We start from the raw sequence: 20,031 nt of genomic DNA on the forward strand, positions 1-20,031 counted from the left end.
TCAAGGGGGATAGTAACCACCCACATCGTCAGTGAAACTTTTCGCAACCTGAGCGAGGCGCGAACTCCCGTCTACCAGATGGCAAGCGAGAACGCGCGCGCGCGCGTGCGTGCGTGTGTGCGTGTGTGTGTGCGTGTGTGTGTGTGTGTGTGTGTGTGTGTGTGTGTGTGTGTGTAGCAAGAATGTGGAAATGGCGTGTGGAAACGGCTGTGTGGTGAGAGTGCTGAACAATGTCCCCACCATCACCACCACCACCACTCCTTGCACACCTCGCTGCGCCACAACAGATGCCATCCGCCTCTCTCCTTGTGTCTGGAGGGGTAACACGTTGACAGAGGCAGCGCTGGTATTTATAGAACAGGCATGGTGGTCTATTAAACACCTGGACAGTGCAATATACCATGAATATCTCCTATCAAGATGCAATATACCATTTAAATATCACATACTAATGAAAAGAATATGGATATAAACAAGCAAATGGCACTACTATAAATGACCATAGAGACTTCTTCAAGCACGTTGGAATATCCTAAATTGTAACAAGCATATACATTTAAAATGCATGGAAAGAATAAATAAGAAACAAAGACGAAAAAAGCTATAACCAGGCTTTTTTGAAATTGTGCTTCCATTCTTTTCAGGCGGAAATACTTCTCGTGAAAAATCTGTAAAAAAAAAAAAAAAAAATCGGAGGCCGACTGCATATATAAAGAAGTATACTCACATTCTTCCATGAAAGTGTTTAAAGCAAGGAAATAATATACAGAACATCGGAAGTACAATATCAAATTTCTCAATGTGGCCAAAATCGAGAGATATGTAACGTGCTCAAAACAAATGCCTTCAGTTTGCGAATAGAAACTAGTAAATCACAGAAGCAGAGATTACTTTTCCTTGACCGCTTTAAGGACAAAAGGCATTATTTTGTTCCATCTACCCTTGAACGAATCTATCGATCTTAAGACTTGCCACTCTTCCTTCAACGACAAAGAACATACGACGAAAATATAATAAAACAGGGTAAAAAATTAGGTCTAGATTATTCCACTGTGATAAATAATTAAATAAAACGGTTTTCCAAAGTACACCATAACAAAATATCCACACACAACTTGCTGTGTTACTGTAAACTGGGGTTTGGTTTTTCCTCCTCGATTTTGCTATAAGTAGATAATTATGTCGCTGGACTGCACTGCTCAGTTGATCCTCGTGCAGTGTGATGCGGTGAGGAGTGGTCCCATCTTCCCTTTGAGGCTAAGGTACGAGTAAATGTGTGTCTTTGGATGAGTGTTTTGGTGAGTGTGTCGTACTGTCTTGGCTACCCCCCGTTAGATGGGAAACAGTCTAGGTATATAGAGAGATAGATAGATGATAAACCTGTTTGTGTAATACGATGTTTCACCTAAGCCTCTTCATTGTGACCTTACTGCAATGTTGGATGGAATAGAAAATGAACTTTATATCTCGACCTCTTCTTCCTCCTCCATCCTACCTCCATCATTTTCTTCCCTTCCCTATTCCTCCTCACTTCTTGCGTCTCCTATTTTCATTGCTTTCATCTTTCAGGTTTTACCGATTCCTCCATTCATCTCACCCTCCAACCAATCTTCTCATTTTAACCCTTTCCTACCTTCTTCTCTTTCTTCTACATATTTTCACTCCTTTAATCCCAACTGTTCCACCTTCTTCCTTTTCTATCCATTTTTTTTCCCCTAAGCTTTCGGTACCTTGCCTCTCTGTCTGTCTGTCTGTCTGTCTTTCTCTCTCTCTCTCTCTCTCTCTCTCTCTCTCTCACACACACACACACACACACACACACACACACACACACACACACACACACACACACACACACACACACGTTGTTTTCCATTTTCCCCTCTGATTTCCTTCCCTCATGAGTGCCGTGTGAAGTGTAAAGGAATATTTGATGTGTGTGATGACTTCTTGTGGCGGATCATCAAGCATGCTATTATTATTCTTTGCTCTTCCAGGAATTACATGATAAATAAATGGCGTTTTGGGAGAAGTAAGCTATAAGGTCGTGATAGCGCGCACTCGCGCGTGCTTGCGTGTGTGTGTGTGTGTGTGTGTGTGTGTGTGTGTGTGTGTGTGTGATGGCAGGTGCTAGGATGGGTGGGCTGAGTAGCTACTTATATATGCATGATAACCCATCCTCAAAATGTATTCTACTTCATCTGAAGTCCATAAGGACTTCCTGCTCTTACATATATGCTACTTTCCTTCTAATTAACTTTTTCTGTTTTTCCCATGGCTTTCCCTTATCTAATATTATTTTTACACCCGAGTGCAGATGCGCAAGGGGGTTATGTGTTCGGTCCTCCTTGTTTTTTTGTCTGTCTGTCTGTTACCAGGGTTATGGAAAAGCAGTTGGATGGATCTGTACCAAATCTGGCAAAGCGATTAAGGGCCACATCAGGAAAGGTGATTCAAAATGGGTGAAGCGCTCAAAGGTCCAGGATCAAATCTCAATTAGAACAATTTTCATCTGATTTTGAGCAAACTCGGTGAAAGGGTTATGGGTAAAAAGGAGCAAAGAGATTCAATTTCGAGAGAAAAATGGGCCATAAGCAAATGGCAAAAGGCATGGCTTAAGCATGCAGCCTTTAATTCGTAATTTTGCTTCGGTTTGGATGATTTTGGTGCGAAGATATAATAAGCCAAAGGTCAAGGTCATATAGTAAGATCAACGTCATCGGTATTCATTTGACTTGGACCAAACTTTGTGAATGGATTATTCATTAGGTAAGGATGAAGTCATTAGATCTTGAGGGCAATCCTTCTAAGATCAAGGGCACAGGGAGCTGAGGGAGGGGTCAAAGTTTTGTCCTTAATGCCTCTGTATACGACTCAGGTGGAAGCGGTCGTGTTGGAGGATGTGGTTCATTGGCTTCGATGCATGATCATAGGGCGGTATAAACAGTGGATCAGAAGAGGGAAAGTTGCTGTAATTCATCACATCTACACGATTACTTAGCAGCTTTCTTTTTTTTTTTTTTTTTTTTTTTCATTACCACATTCCATGATCACAGGCGTTCAATGACCCTGTGGACTTGCCTTTAGAGTGATGCTACGGAGCGGGTGTTGGACTGTCTGGGTGTTTTTTCTTGTTGGACTGTCTGCGTGTTTTTTCTTGTTGGACTGTCTGGGTGTTTTTTCTTGTTGGACTGTCTGGGTGTTTTTTCTTGTTGGACTGTCTGCGTGTTTTTTCTTGTTGGACTGTCTGGGTGTTTTTTCTTGTTGGACTGTCTGGGTGTTTTTTCTTGTTGGACTGTCTGGGTGTTTTTTCTTGTTGGACTCTCTGGGTGTTTTTTCTTGTTGGACTGTCTGGGTGTTTTTTCTTGTTGGACTGTCTGGGTGTTTTTTCATGCTGGACTGTCTGGGTTCTTTTTCTTGACGTGTTTGTTTCTCATCTTTTCACTGTTCCCCCACCCACACATTCACACCCACATATCCCCTACACACCCACACCCACACCCAGAATCCCCTACACACCCACACTCCCACACCCACCCTCACACTCCAATCCCCCTTCCCCACCCCCAGCTCCAAAACTCCCCACCCTCACTCACACCCACATACGCACCACACACCATATGTAGAGCTATTAAAGTACTTTAGGAGTGGGACCGGATTATGAAACTCAGATTGATATAAGAGTCAGACATTTTAGCTCCTTTTTCCTTCCATGTAAACGCTTATACATACAGCGAAACGAAACATTCATGTATTATTTGCTTTTACATTCTCCACTAAGCGCAAATGTAAAAAGAAAAATGCAAAATATTCTAATTTATGTTCGTTTATTTGCATTCTTCCGGAGTCTGTCAAATGATCAATGAAGGACGACTCAAAGGCTGAATTTGGCCCGTAGGCTGCCAGTTGAATAGCCCTGCCCTAAAGCTTCTCAAACCCTCACGTCTGCGTCCACTGGTTTATCATAGAACGTGTGAATTACTGCGCCAGTACCCCGTCAGCACAGTGTTAGATGCGACCAAGTCCTGTAATTCAATGTTAATACAAAGAAATACGGCTACAGTGAGGTTATACCACGGGGGGCATCATTAAGGAAGTAAAGGTGTGGGAGAAAGCAAGTAGGTGTGCAGGTGTACGTGGGGGAATGTAGTTATGTGGGCGAATATGGATGCGGAGTGTAATGTGGATGTGTGGGCGAATGTGAGTGAGCGTGGTGGGACATGGGTGTGTGTGGGTGTAGTAGGTAATATGGCTGTGAGGGTGAATGTGGGTGTGTGGGTGAACGTGTTTTTTTTTTTTTCTATGTGTCCGACTCTGGGCATAGGCTTACAGCCTGCTATCAAGGCCCAGCAGTCCTCCTTGATACTATACACCTCTACATGTCACCACTTCGGCGCTAACACCCACCGTCCATATTGAATACATGCTAGGGCTGTCTCATACAGGAATGGTGTATTGGTATTAGCGGTGGTATTTTTACGACATGACGGTGGGGTTTTTGGTAGATCAGTGAAGCCTGATTTTAATGAAATTCAAATCCTTAAACTGTTCCCTGCCCAAGCGGGGATTTGAACCTGGGTCCGTTGGTAATGCAGGCCACCTCTCTACCGATTGTGGGTGAACGTGTGTGTGTGTGTGTGTGTGTGTGTGTGTGTGTGTGTGTGTGTGTGTGTGTTTGGGTGAACGTGGGTGTGTGGATGTGTGGGTGAACGTGGGTGTGTGGATGTGTGGGTGTGTGGGTGAATGTGGGTGTGTGGGTGAACGTGGATGTGTGGGTGAACGTGGGTGTGTGGGTGTTCGTGAGTGTTTGGGTGAACGTGTGTGTGTGTGTGTGTGTGTGTGTGTGTGTGTGTGTGTGTGAGGGGAGGTGAACGTGTGTGTGGATGAACGTTAGCTGAATTATGCGAGTCTTCTGGTAATGATGTCACACATTCTGCCGCTGCGTTTCTTTTGATATGGAATGAGCGTGGCAATCTGTTTTGTGCGATCCTTTGTTATATTTCTTACGTATGTAATTAAGTGTATGTATTTCAGCCCATCTTACCGTAGTGTGGGTCATATACCGATACACGTCCTTACAATGCCTCATTTATCTTATCGCCTAGATTAACCAACTTCATCATTAGCATCACTATTTCAACAATATGTTTTAGTTTACGTAAGTTATCTATCTATTGCCAGACTCCTCAATCCCGTAAGGGGTGGCCACACACCAATCGCCTCCATGTCGCCCTATCCAATGCCGCTTCACTACCCTGCTCCCAGCTGACATCCCCCTCTCTCATATACCTCTCCACTCCATCCCTCCATCTCATCCCCCTCCTCCCCCTTCCACTCCCACACTCCACCTCACTTGCTTACACTCTCCTCGTTAGACTCTTTCTCTCTCCATCCTCTCCACATGGCCAAACCACATCAACATATTTCTCCTAACGCTTTCTATCACATTAGCCAATAATATTATTAATGTTACTATACATATTGATACCATTATACCAACTCCACTCATATATCGCTGAAAATATCTATATCATCTCCCAGCATAACATAAAATTAATAAGCTGCCATTATAAAAAAAGGCGAGGCTGGAAAACTTCACCAACTAATTAAATCAAGGAAGAGTACCGGAGCATGTAGGAAAATGAAAAACAATATAGCGAGCACTTTTGATAGAATCTTTGACGAGTTACGTGAGGCGCCTTTTACTATGCTGCTCGGAGCTGTTCAGCGGAGCGAGGGCAGCGTTGAGAAGGTCGTGCCGAGGTAACAAAATCCAAGAAAATGTTTCGTACGTGAAGTGTATTTTGACAAGGGGCACACCTAGAGTGATGTCCAGTGGGTATTGAATATAAGGGACTATTTTTTTTACTTTCATATGTGTAATTATTCATTTATTCATTCATTAATTTTGCTTATTTATTTTTGGCCACGAAATAAGTACCCTACTCCCAGTCGAGTTTTGGCATTCATTATTATTCTCCAGTGCAAAACACACACACACACACACACACACACACACACACACACACACACACACACACACACACACACATCCCGTAAACATTGACCCTAACGAAACTACATGAAATGAAATTAATTACAAACTTAATCGCCTTGGTTTGCAGATCCAAACAATGACAGAGAAAACAATAACGGGAAAGCCAGACAAAGATAATCAATGTCCCCCACTCAAACAACAAATCAAGCTATGGAATCAGAGAGCGACATTGTTTACACCACCCTCATCAGTGCTCGTCATTAACAAAAATAACACCCACATGACAACAATTACAGCAAAGCAATAACACCCACATTGACAACAATTACAGCAAGGCAATAACACCGACAATGACAACAATTACAGCAAAGTATAAATGTCCTGCCTGCCCTACAGGTCAATAAACAACTATAAATTACCAGCAAAAGGTGACACTATAAACAAGGTCAATTACATGCTGACTGCAATACATGGGAGGTAATAACATTGAATCGAAGGTAATAGAAAGGATCACTATTTGCTATCTGAAATTCTAACACAGTGCTAATAATCCTGATTCATTTACCAGATGTAATCCACTAAATAATTACGTAAAAGATAATCTGCCCCATCAAAAGCCACTAGAATTTATAAAGACAAGTTAGCATTCACTCCAATCACCGTTGCCAATACATCTAACATATGGTTATAACACAAACCTTCCATCAAACAGTACCACAAGCAAAACTAACACTTCCATAGGCAATATAGGGTAGGCGATATACAGTATAGCACTCGTCATCCACTTCATTCAGTATTCTTTCGTGGGTTCATGGGGAGGCTTAGTTAGCGTATCTAGCCTGCCTAATTTATTCATACTCCCACTGCCAGACCCACGCCCTCACCAGCAGATCAAGCCGTCACTGGAACACGCTAAATACCTCCAGCATACCACAGCTTATGAAATCAATTTGTTTGTTGTCCGGTTCTTCATCGGCCCATCAGAATCGTGGGGGACTGAGTTGTAATTTCCCTTGTGTAACATTTTTGCAGTGTTTACCCATCGACGAAAGTCTAGGTTAAGTTTGGGTTGTTTTCCTAGTATCATATTGGTCTAGTCTGTTAGTTAGATTAATCTGTTAAGCTAGGTTAGGGTACGTTAAGTTAGGCTAGAGTAAAAAAATAAGAACATGATCCTGGGAAGATTAAACTTAGCGTGTAGTGTAAAGATGGTATATTGAACTGAAATCTACTGCCCTAACTAGGCCGCTTAGGCCAGACATAATCAAGAGTGATCAGTAACCTTCCCTCTGTGGTATTAGGCCAGCAGTAAACCCAATCCAAGCATCCGATGTAAACCTTTTGGGTCACATCCTGCTGGAGTGTCTTATTAATTCAGTAGATCACCAAACATCAGCCTGGTTACCATTCAGTGTGAGAAGGTTTATCCTGGACTAGCCTACAAGAAACCATTTGGCTTAACATGTAAAGTCACCTGATGGTACTACAACAAGAGAGATGACAGTCGACACCCGCAGCTCCCACATAATTTTACTCATCACTTTCTCCTTCGTTATAGCCATCACAAGAGCAAAATAACTACCAGTAATACGGCAGTCGTGCAAGCAAGTTCCCATGCACAAAAACTGCCACCACCACCACAGCTGCAGCCTCGATCACCAGCTAAACCAACGTTACTTTTGCTACCACAGCTTACGTTAACTGCAACCACAAACACCACTGCTCCCACTGCTATTAAAGCTACTAGACAATTTGCACTACTATCACTGAAACTAGAATAACCAACACACACACACACACACACACACACACACACACACAAAGTATATTGCATGGACTTTCCCGTACTGTCTATACATACACATTACTGAATTCATTAACTACTAAATGAACTGCTACTGTAGTAACCCTTACATCTGTTCACCTGAAACAAGTGTAACAGTGGACAATATCAAAGAACTGTTCGGGATATTCCAAACAGTTCAGGTATCTTATCAATCTTCAGCTGCCGGGAGAAGAACTACAAATCAATAATCACAACCCTATCTCACGACAGGATACAAGTACAGATAGATACTGAGAGCCACTGATATGTAAGAGAGACGCTACCAGCCACTACACACCTCTCAGTGCTGTCCATAACCCAAAAGTAGCAAGGAAGCCTGGTCAATAACCTTAGAGGAGAGAAGCTTCTAAAATGGCTGGTTCAACATACACAAGCACCATAACTTCAGCCAAATGACGCTGGCACTATCGGAAGAAAGGTTGAGTGCCAACGTGAGCACCACTTTATGGCAGCGTATGAGCATGCGCCGCCACATTTTCGCCGCCAGCAAGAGGGACTTGGTAAAGGACATGGCACACACACTGTATCCTTATCATAAACCCACATCCTAGTATTTTGTGGAGTGGCTTGGGTCCAGAAAACTATTATTATTACTGTCGTTGCTATTATTCTAGGCATATCCTAAATGAAAACAGCAGAAAAATTTTGCCATTATTTTGCAATCCAACATAGTCCTATTAGGGAGATAGGATGGGGTTTGAGGGAGAATTGTGTAACCAAGCAACTTGATCGCCCAGTCATATCTGTGCCACCACGTGAAGGCGTCCCTCACGAGCTCCCCAGAGATAAGACACACGCAGGTAAATGGTTTCAGCAGTGCCTATAGTGAAATGGACGGCATATCCATCCAAGGTAGACCCTTACTGCAACGAACTCTGTAATGCTAGAGACTACCATTCTCCAGTCTGCATACTGTATGTATATCTGTCCACCCTATCAGCTTCATCCAAACAGCACATCCATTGCATTCGTTGATTATCCATAAGGCCACTCCACCTTAGTTCAGTATTTAAAAGGGTGATTATTTTACGCTAACTGTCACACGTCGGAAGGTTTCCCAAAGGCCAGTAAAGCACTACGGCGTTAGCAGGAATAATACTCATAAGTTATCCCTAGAGGCGTGAAAGTATCCTTGTCTCCTTGGCTAAGGAAGCAACCTAGTACATTTTCTTAAGTGATTCATTTTCTTATATTGTTCTGTTCTCTAAGTTACATGAATCCGTCTAACGTTGCCATGCTGTGCAGAAATAACGTACAAAGTTATATCAACCAGCTATATCCAAAAATAAATCGCTACGGAGGAGGCGATGGGGAGCTTCCTAAACCTACGATAATACGGGACAAGGTGTTTGTGCACTGTTCCCTGCAAAAGTTCGGATCCTTTTCCCTCACCTTAGCAGCTCTAACATTACATTAGCTTTGGAAGTTAACAATATCGTCTAACGACAAACTCTCATCCCTCTTCAGTCCAACTCTCCAATGCAAGAGTTAACCGTCACTCCCAGTCCTTCATGTATGCTACAGGTCAACTCTGGAACTGTCTCCCTCTGTATTTCCTACTGCCTATGATTTCCAGTCTTTCAAATACAGTGTGCCCAGGCATATCGAAATAAACGGATCTTGAATTCGGCAATCTATTATCTTGTTTTTGCTTTTTTTCTTGGAGGGAAAGGTTTGCGAGCTCCTGGCCATTGGTTCTTTCTTTCTTGCATAACACACACACACACACACACACACACACACACACGCCGGCTCAGTGGTAACGCTCTCGCCTAGTATCTGTTAAGACTGGGGTTCGCGCATTGCTCGGGATGCGAAAAGTTTCACTGACGATGCGGGTGGGTACTGTCCCGCTTGACCAAGGAGATGGGTATGTGCGTGTGTGAAGGTCAAGGCTTTGCCCTTAGATCGGACTATATGAGCTCTCAGCTCTCTTCCGGGAGGGTAAAATGCTTATGATCACAACCATCACATGATCCTGACCGACCCGGTGAATTACGCAGAGAGAGAGAGAGAGAGAGAGAGAGATATGCAGTTAGCAGGAGAGTTATGTGCCGGGGACAAGTACAGTACTGTGTTATCTCTGTGTGACTAGTGTTTTTGATTGTGGGAAGTATCCTCTCCTACCCGATATCAACACACACACACACACACACACACACACACACACACACACACACACACACACACACACACACAAACAAACACAATACACAGACACACACATACACACAAAAACAAACAAGGAAACACACACACACACACACACACACACACACACACACACACACACACACACACACACACACACACACACACACACACACACACACACACACACACACACATACACACACACACACACAGATGGAGTTAGCTGGAGTTATGTGCGGGGGACAAGTACAGTGTTATCTCTGCGTGACAAGTGTTTTTGATTGTGGCAAGTGTCCTCTCCTACTCGATACCAACACACACACACACACACACACACACACACACACACACACACACACACACACACACACACACACACTACTAATCAGCTATTTAACCTGTGCATCAGTCACAAGGCAGATATTTCGTTAACTGCAGTTCCACTTAATATAGCATGGATGTTGAAAAGAGGAGGTGAAACAGACCAATATATCGATGTCTATCAACTTCCCTTTATACTGTTACGAAAGCGTCGATCCATTATACCCTTTTTACTTTAACTTGGCCTAAAACTGCCATCTCTCCATCTTGAATACAGAGTTCTGACGGGAGATTAAAGCTAGAACATATTGCAAGTCACGAAGAAGTGCCGTGAAGTTGCGCCATAATATTGTCTTCTTCTGCCACTGAGCTACGTGAAATAAACTGCAAAAGGAACAATCTTAAGTGCACGTAAATATCGTACTGATAATATATGAACCTACTGGTAAAATGATGGGAGGAAAAAAAAGTCATTCGTGGCCAGACGTGCTAAAATGTATAAAGAATAAAAGATAAAATTAAAATGAAAGGGTGTATCAGAGATTAGGTAAATTCGCTCTATTTCGGGCTGGAGCCAACATGGTCGCTAGCCTCAACATACATAAACATAGGAAACTCTCATACGCTGAGGCTTATAAAAAGAGAGAAACGCTTAAGAATATTCGTGATATATAATGCAAGAAGATATAGGGATGATCCAGTGCCTAAAAGCGTAGTAAAGAGGTTGAGGCATTATGCGGCCCAGGCAGAGATGATGCAAAAGGCACACGTAAACATCACTGCTTATTATTTTTTTACTCCAGTGAGTGCCATTATGGTGTTGCAAGTAGTAGCAGTCATAGTAGTAGTAGTAGTAGTAGTAGTAGTAGTAGAAGTAGTAGTAGTAGTAGTAGAAGTAGTAGTAGAAATAGTAGTAGTAGTAGTAGTAGTAGTAGTAGTGGTGGTGGTGGTAGTAGTAGTAGAAGTAGTGGTAGTAGTAGTAGTAGTAGTAGTTGTAGTAGTAGTAGTAGTAGTAGTGGTGGTGGTGGTAGTAGTAGTAGCAGTAGTGGTGGTGGTGGTGGTAGTAGTAGGTAGATCGGTAGATAGACAAATTGACAGACAGACAGATACCCTGTTAGCTAGAAACAGATAAACAGATATACATTGATGATGAAAGCAAATGAAAGAAAGATAGACAGAGACAAATATACAGATAAACAGACAGCTAGACAGTAACAGACAAAGACAGATACAGCGATAGATACGTAAAGAGATTCATTAATATATTACTGGATATATTAGGCATATAATGAGATACTTTAGGAGATAATTTAGATACTGAAAGCCATGAGGCTTCAGGCTAGGATGTTTTCAGAAATGTAATACTTCTTTTTGGACGGTACGAAGGATTATATTTCTTATTTAGGGCTTACAGGCGCATCGGAACCATGCTTAGTGTTTAGGTTCTGTTACCCCCCCCTCTGTGTGTGTGTGTGTGTGTGTGTGTGTGTGTGTGTGTGTGTGTGTGTGTGTGGAATAGCAATGGGTCGAGCCCCATTCCGGTAATCTGTTATATCCTCTATAGGATAACAGATTCTTTTTTATAATGAGTTATTGGATGAGTGACTTGATTTCATATTAACAGTGACGAGCTCATAGAACTCACTGTCTACGAAATAAGTCGGATAGATAGATAAATAGACAGTTTTAATGACTGAATGATTGATTGATTCATCTTCCTCACAGGTAAAGAACAGAAGCCACAGCGGCCAAAACTGGTAGATAACTGGGTCTGGTGAGTAAGGCCTGTCACGGGGTTTTTTAAAATATCACGGGGTTTTTAAAATAAATGCTAATTATTATTTAATTGATAATAATAATGATATTGACGAGCAGGGACAATGATTGTAAATCAAGCAACGATTACTTTACGCTGGCCTGCTTCGCACGATTCTCTAAGAATGAGAATTTATAAACTTCCTCAACAGTACACAGCAGAGACTAATTACTCAATTGCTGTTTCTTAGTACTGTTAGCCTCTGGAGAAAGTTACTTCACCCCTGATAATAAATAAATAATACTAATAATAATATCAGGCTCTTGCTGGTGCTTAACTCCTAGGAGGCACAACGGATTTTAAGTTTAATACAAGACTGGACTAAGTACCAGTTATGAATAGCAAAACGTTTATGCAAGCTAGGAGCTGTATGGAAAATAAGCTTAATTGTGGAGAAATGAAACAAGAGTTTACTTTACATTAAGCTCAAGAAAAAGAACTGTTAAATTTATTGATTACAAAATAAATTTAACATTACAATTCAAAATCAAATTAATGAGATCGCACTCACTCACTCACACAAGAGCTAAATCCTTACGCCTAGGAAAAATACCTTAACTAAGCTCTTAAACTAGGAAAATACAAAAAGGAAATACTAGTCAATGAATGCTGTGTATCACCAAGGGTGGGAGCTTGGAGAAACTGTGGTTTAGTGGAGTCTGGGTACTAGCGACCTCTCACACTGCTGGAGCACAGGATCTCTCTCCGTCACAGCAAAAACTGGACTGAGTAAGTCGTAGGAAAAAAGGGGGAGCAGTAGGCTGCATTTTTCTAATGGTCGAGTGAGCAAAATGAGCCCAAAACAAATCGCTCAGCGGAAGCGCTAATGTCTCACACAAGGACGATCACGTATGACAATGAAAAATTGATTTGGCAAAGCTTCCGTCCGAATGAGCGGTTAACTGAGCGATACACAGTGAGTTTTCCACTAATAGTTCGTGGCTTCTCACAAAAGGGAAATGTCGCGAATTTGATTCGTGACATTACGCCCCTACAAAATTAAATTTTTTCCTTATGGGAAAAAATTTGTGGATATATATATATATATGTACACATCCTAACTCAGTCACACAAGATTCACACTGTGGTGTGTGTGCTATCCTGCTACAGGAGAAAGTCGCAGTCGCCAGTGAGCGAAAAAACCTCGTATTTACGTTAATAGAAGCAAGCTTGAGGGAAAAACTCCGTGACGACGGTGTAAATCCTGTACTCAGGTCAAACTGAGCAAAAATTCGCTACATTTACACTGACAATTAATTATTGTGTAGCGTGGTGTATGTAATACACGGTGTAGGTGTGACAGTTGTAGTGTAACTGTACCTACGTGTAAAATGACACAGCAAATAATAATATGGCGACAAACAAAGGCAGAGGAGAAGAGGCGGCAGCGTGTGGCAGACGATCAGCTGGCCCGCACAGCAAAACTGCTACACCCATTGCTGTACCTGCAAAACCAATTAAGGTGGAGCATCAAAAGTGTCAATGAGACAAATTCTTATTACGTTACAATTACTCTCTCTGCCTAGCAATCAGTACATGCTACGAAAAGTACGCTCTAGCTGAAAAATACAAGTGACAGCCTAAGCTTCGTACATTCGAGGTCGCCATTAATTTTAGCACACGATTAGTGTCGGCAAGTTGAGAATCCTTGTGCAAACTCGGGTCTTCCATAGCCTCAAACTGCACACGGGTCCTCAACCTGTGCCTTAACCTACAGTACTTATATTAATATCGGGGAGCTGAGAATCCTTGTGCAAACTCGGGTCTTCCATAGCCTCGAGTCGCCTCTGCGGAGTTCTCTCTCAAACTTCCCTCTTAACCTACAGTGCTTATATTAGTATCGGGGAGATGAGAATCCTTGTGCAAACTCGGGTCTTCCATAGCCTTGAGTCGCCTCTGCAGAGTTCTCTCTTGAACTTCCCCCTTAACCTACAGTACTTATATTAGTATCGGGGAGCTGAGAATCCTTGTGCAAACGCGAGTCTTCCATAGCCTCGAGTTGCCTCTGCGGAGTTCTCTCTCGAACTTCCCCCTTAACCTACAGTACACGTGTATGTACAGGCCCTGGACACACTGTGTCCTGTGGGGCCAACAAGTGAGACGTCAGGTCTACACTTTTGACTGGGAACCAGGCTGGTCCTTGGATTACTCAAATCTCTGAGGATGCCTATCACGGAACCAGCATACAACAACTGCCCATGTTAGTCAGCAGTTAGCAGGCGAGACATCAGGTCTGCACCTACGTTATCACTTCCCTTGATGTATCTCACAACAAGGTTAAACTGCTGTAAATACAGTGTCCAGCGTGTCAATCTTGCATTAGCCGTCTTGGTCGTGCTAAGACTAGTGAGTGGCATATGGTCAGTTTCCAGAGTAAATGATGCCCCAAATAAATAATAATAATATTTTTTAACACCATCAACCACAGCCAAGAGTTCTTTCTCAACAGTACTGTAATTCCTCTCGGCGAGTTTTAGCCTACAGCTGTGGTATGCCACTGGAAAGATTCCACCTTCCGATTCCTGCATCAATACGGCACCTACTCCATCTTGTGAAGCATCAGTGCGCAGTATGAAAGGTTTGCTGGAATCAGGCAACTGCAAGATAGGCTCCTTGCACAACATATTCTTGAGGGTGGCAAAAGATCTCTCTTGCGCTTCTCCCCATTCAATGGTGTTTGGAGCATATTTCCGTAGCACTTCGTACAACGGTTGGGCAATGAGAGCAAATTTGGGGATAAAACTCCTATAATATCCCACTACGTCAAGGAATGCCCTAACCTGTTTCTTGGTCACGGGTCTCGGGGCTTCTCTAACCTTCCTGATCTTGTCACCCTGACACCTGCAGTGATTGTTGCCAACTATATGTCCGAGGAATTCCACCTCACTGTGAGCAATCTTGCATTTGCTAGGCTTCACAGTCATGTTGAAACTCTGGAGTCTACTGAAGACAATTTCCAAGAGTCTGAGGTGCTCCTCCAATGTGGCAGAATGAACGAGGACATCGTCAACGAACATCTCTACTCCTACAATACCATGGAGCACTTGTCTCATGGCACGATTGAATACTGCTGGGGAATTGGTAAGTCCAAATGGGAGGACTTTATACTGGTACAACCCCCTAGGAGTAGCAAAGGCAGTGAACTGACGACTCTCAGGATGAAGGGGAATCTGGAAGAATCCCTTCGCTAGGTCGAGCTTTGTGAAATATCGTAACCCCGCCAGCTTGGAGAAGATGGCAATATGGTCACCCATTGGCTCAGCATCCACTTTGGTGATTGCATTGAGCCTTCTATAGTCGCCACAAATCCTGACTCCACCATCTTTCTTGCGGACTACTACCATCGGACTACAGTAAGGAGATGAGGATTTTTCAATAATGCCTGCAGTCTCTATGTCAGCAATTTCCTTATCTACTGCATCCTGTAGTCGCATGGGAATCAGATATGGCTTAACCTTTAAAGGAGCATTGCTGGTCAACTCAATTTTATGACACGCAACCTTTGCAAGTCTAGGTTGGTCTGAGAAGACATCAGCATACTGACAGAGCAATGACCATAAGGCATCTTGGTCTCCTACTGCTAAGTCAGGGTTAAGTAAAACATCTCCGACAGTCTCTTCCTGACGGGACTGAGCGGTTAAGGGCTCGTCATCATGGTCATCAGCTTGGATCACCGCGGCTGCCCTGGTTTCTTCCAGTGGCTGGTCACTATCATCAGCTACTCGTAGGCCAGTCTCCTCGGGGTCTGACTCATGATAAGCCTTCAACATGTTAATGTGGAACCTTTTACGAAGATTCCCCATCTGTATTATGTAGTTGAGGTCTGAAATGCGCTCTACTACATCGAATGGACCCTTCCACTGCACCAACAACTTGTTCTGGGCAGTGGGGAGTAATACCAAGCATTTATCGCCTGGACTAAACTTCCGAAGCTTTGCCTTCTTATCGTAGTAAGCCTTTTGAACTTCACGCGCCTTGATCAGTTCTTCCTTAGCTAACTCGCACGTCGACTGGAGGCGGTCAGCCAAATCAAGGATGTAGGTGTAGGTGGTCTTGACTTCAGGGTCGGGTTCTTCATCGTCCCATAACTCACGAAGGACTTGAAGTGGGCCCCGGACCGACCTTCCATACACCAGTTCAAAGGGTGAGAATTTCAATGAATGCTGTGGGGCTTCTCGATAAGCAAATAGAAGAGGAGCAATGAAACGCGGCCATTCCTTGGGCTGTTCGGAGGTCATGCGCCTCAACATCTTCTTGAGAGTTCCATTGAACCTCTCACACTGCTGGAGCACAGGACCTCTCTCCGTCACAGCAAAAACTGGACTGAGTAAGTCGTGGGAAAAAAGGGGGAGCAGTAGGCCGCATTTTTCTAACGGTCGAGTGAGCGAAACGCGCCCAAAACAAATCGCTCAGCGGAAGCGCTAATGTCTCACACAAGGACGATCACGTATGACAATGAAAAATTGATTTGACAAAGCTTCCGTCCGAATGAGCGGTTAACTGAGCGATACACAGTGAGTTTTCCACAAATAGTTCGTGGCTTCTCACAAAAGGGAAATGTCGCGAATTTGATTCGTGACAAGGCCCAAGATCGAAACCACCAACGCCACCTGGTTTCCTTTTAATATGTTCTGCTGCTGTTCTTTTTCAAATTCAGTTTACACACTGATATATTTTGTTAGTCTCTCTCTCTCTCTCTCTCTCTCTCTCTCTCTCTCTCTCTCTCTCTTACACAAATCAATCCATCCCTGTACGCTGTGTGTGAACATCTGTTCATTATACATGGTGAACGTTTCTATTATTCATTCCCCTAATACATGGTTACATGGGATACATAGCCTTTTAGGCGGGAACCGTAGGACAGAGATACACATACGTTTATATATTATATTTTCCATACATATATCACGCAGAAACTCCTACAGCCAACACAGGTGGATATCTGGGTGTGAACAGTGACGGCCCAGGATCAAACCCTAACAGGAAGTGAGTTTCTTTTCCTGCATCAAGCCTGGGTTCAATATTACGTTCATGTGTGTGTGTGTGTATGTGTGTGTGTGTCTTTACGTTGCTGGTTTTTGTATGTCAGAGTCTATCTTTATCGTTCCTCTCTCTCTCTCTCTCTCTCTCTCTCTCTCTCAACGCATGGATAAAAATTTCTTCCTATTTAAGAAACTTAAAAAACACGCCCTCAGACTATCTGTATCTCCATATTTCTGTTGATGCATCTATCAGTATATCAATCTGTCCACTCACCTGATTACGTAACTACCTACTGCCTGCATATCCACATGTAGTACTGTTGTAGACAGACGGATGAATAGATATATAGTACTGACGTAGACAGATGGGTGCATAGATGGATGGTACTGACGTAGACAGATAGATGGATAAATACATGAAGTAGGGTAGACAGGATGACAGACAAACTGACATACAAAATATCAGATTAAAAACTGACGAATTGTTTGTTGTATAAAGACCGGTTTTCCTGACACAGTACTGACAGAAGCCAACAGTAGTAGATAACTGGATCTGGATACTGAAGGCCCGGGATCGAAACCATGCACTCGTCAGGGTTTCTTTTGTCGATAGCATACTACATTGTTATTTTTTCGATGTATTTAATATTTAACTAGTTCTCTCTCTCTCTCTCTCTCTCTCTCTCTCTCTCTCTCTCTCTCTCTCTCTCTCTCTCTCTCTCTCTCTCTCTCGTGTATGTAAGTGCACGACACATGCAAGCATGTTGGAGCCTTTAAAAACGAAACGAAACGAAACGAAACCAGCAATGGGTCTTATATCCTACACTGTCTTCCTCTCCGTTCAAGCATTCCTTCATCCATATTCTACCACGCACCAGCCACAGTGCTAATACTGTTACCATTAACCCTCTCACAGTAGGCACAACTCTACTATGCTATTCCACCTAACGCCAGACGATTTTATTAATCTGAGAGTGAGTCATAGGAGCCTGAGTGCTAATGCAATCACAACTAACCCTCTCATGATAGGCATAGCTCTAGTACTCTATTCCAACCAACGCCAGACGACTTTATTCACCTGAGAGTGGGTCATAGGGGCCTGATGTAAAGACACGGGAATTAATACACACCCAGGATTAACTCTGATGCTTAAACATAAGCACACGGATAAACAGACAGATATATTGGTGGCTGGAAGGATGGACACAATAAAACCTGTGGATGGATGGATGGATCGATGGATGGATAACCACATACACATACACTGATGGACAGATATATATAGGCTGAGAAAATGATGGAGAAAATAGATCAATGTCCAAGACGATAAACAGAAACCACGACAGCCAACACAGGTAGAAAACTGGGTCTGGTTAGTAAGGCCTGGGATCGAACCAAGTCGGGAAGTTTGGTTTCTTTAATAAATTTCAACCTATTCTTGGTAACTCGCTGTTATTATTTTTTTTGTCTGTGTTGGCTAGTCGTATATTTTCTTTATAAATGACGTGTGTATGAGTGTAACAAAATGGTGGGTGGTAAGCCGTAATAAAGCAGGAAGTTGTATATCCTGGGGCAAAACGTCAAATGTGATAGTTTTAACATTTTTGGTGGGCCATATTTCTCTCTTCATCATAGTAAAGCTCCCCTGTGGCGGGGGGGACACAATCTGGCCGCAATGTGGAGTGGTACTACTACTCTGCGGCCAGGTTGTGTTAGGAAGAATACTGCCACCGTATTCCCTGCATGTCGTAAAAGGCGACTAAAAGGGGCGGGATGAGGGGACTAGGGACCCCCTCCTCTGTTATTTAGTTCCTAAAAAAGGGACAGGACAGAGAAAGGGATGGGGGATTGAGTTATCCCCATACCCTGAAGATTGGGTCTATGAATGTGCGTGGATGTAGTATGATTGAGGCTATAAGGGAGGAGATTGGGAGAATGTTTGTGAGAAGAAAGTTGGATGTGTTAGCTTTGAGTGAAACGAAGATGAAAGGGAAGGGTGAGTCTATGTTTGGAAGTGTGAATGGAAGATTGTCAGCTGTTGATAGAGGAAGGGCAAGAGAAGGTGTGGCCTTGTTAGTAAGTCCGGAAGTACAGCAGTGTGTGACTGAATGGAAGGAGGTGTCATAAAGACTGATGTGGGTGAAAGCAAAATTTGAACGTGAGTTGTGGGTGTTTGTGAGTGCATATGGGCCTGGTAGTGAAAGGGATGAGGAAGAGAGGAAGTCTTTCTGGAATGATTTTGATGAGTGTCTGCAAAGTTTTGGAGCGAATGTGAATGTGGAAACGATGGAAGATCTGAATGCAAGAGTGGGAAATGTAGCGGTTGAAGATGTAGTTGGTATGCATGTTGTGCCTGGAAGAAATGAAAATGGGGAACGAATGATAGGGCTGTGCATTGAGCGAGAGATGGTGATTGGAAATAAGCTGTTTGAGAAGAAAGATATTTATAAGTATACATGGGTGAGACAGGAGGGTGGAAGGGTTGTTGATAGAGCTTTGATGGACTATGTGGTTGTGTCCAGGAATGTAGTAGGAAGATTGTTGAATGTGAGAGTTCTGAGAGGGGAGGGTGGAGGTATGTCTGACCACTACCTGGTGGAGGGAAAGTTAAGAGTAGGTAAGAGATGGATGAGAGCTAAGAGGGTTAGGTGTGGCAGGGAGGTTTTGAAAGTGAGCGAGTTGGATAAAAGAGAGAAAATGATAGAGTATCAGGAGAAATTGAAAATGAGTGGAACGCAGAGAAAGATCAGGAGAATGGCAGTGTGGAGGAGGAATGGCAGTTGTTTAAGAGTGCTGTGGTGGGGCATGCAGAAGAGGTGTATGGTGTGAGACGTGTGGGTGCTGGTGTAAGAAAAGGAAGTGAATGGTGGGGCGAGGAAGTAAGTATGGCTGTGGCTGAGAAGAGACGTGCATA

Source organism: Coenobita brevimanus, chromosome 6 (assembly GCF_032717465.1).
Source record: "Coenobita brevimanus isolate Jiangsu-jjx chromosome 6, ASM3271746v2, whole genome shotgun sequence".
Taxonomy (NCBI): Eukaryota; Metazoa; Arthropoda; class Malacostraca; order Decapoda; family Coenobitidae; genus Coenobita; species Coenobita brevimanus.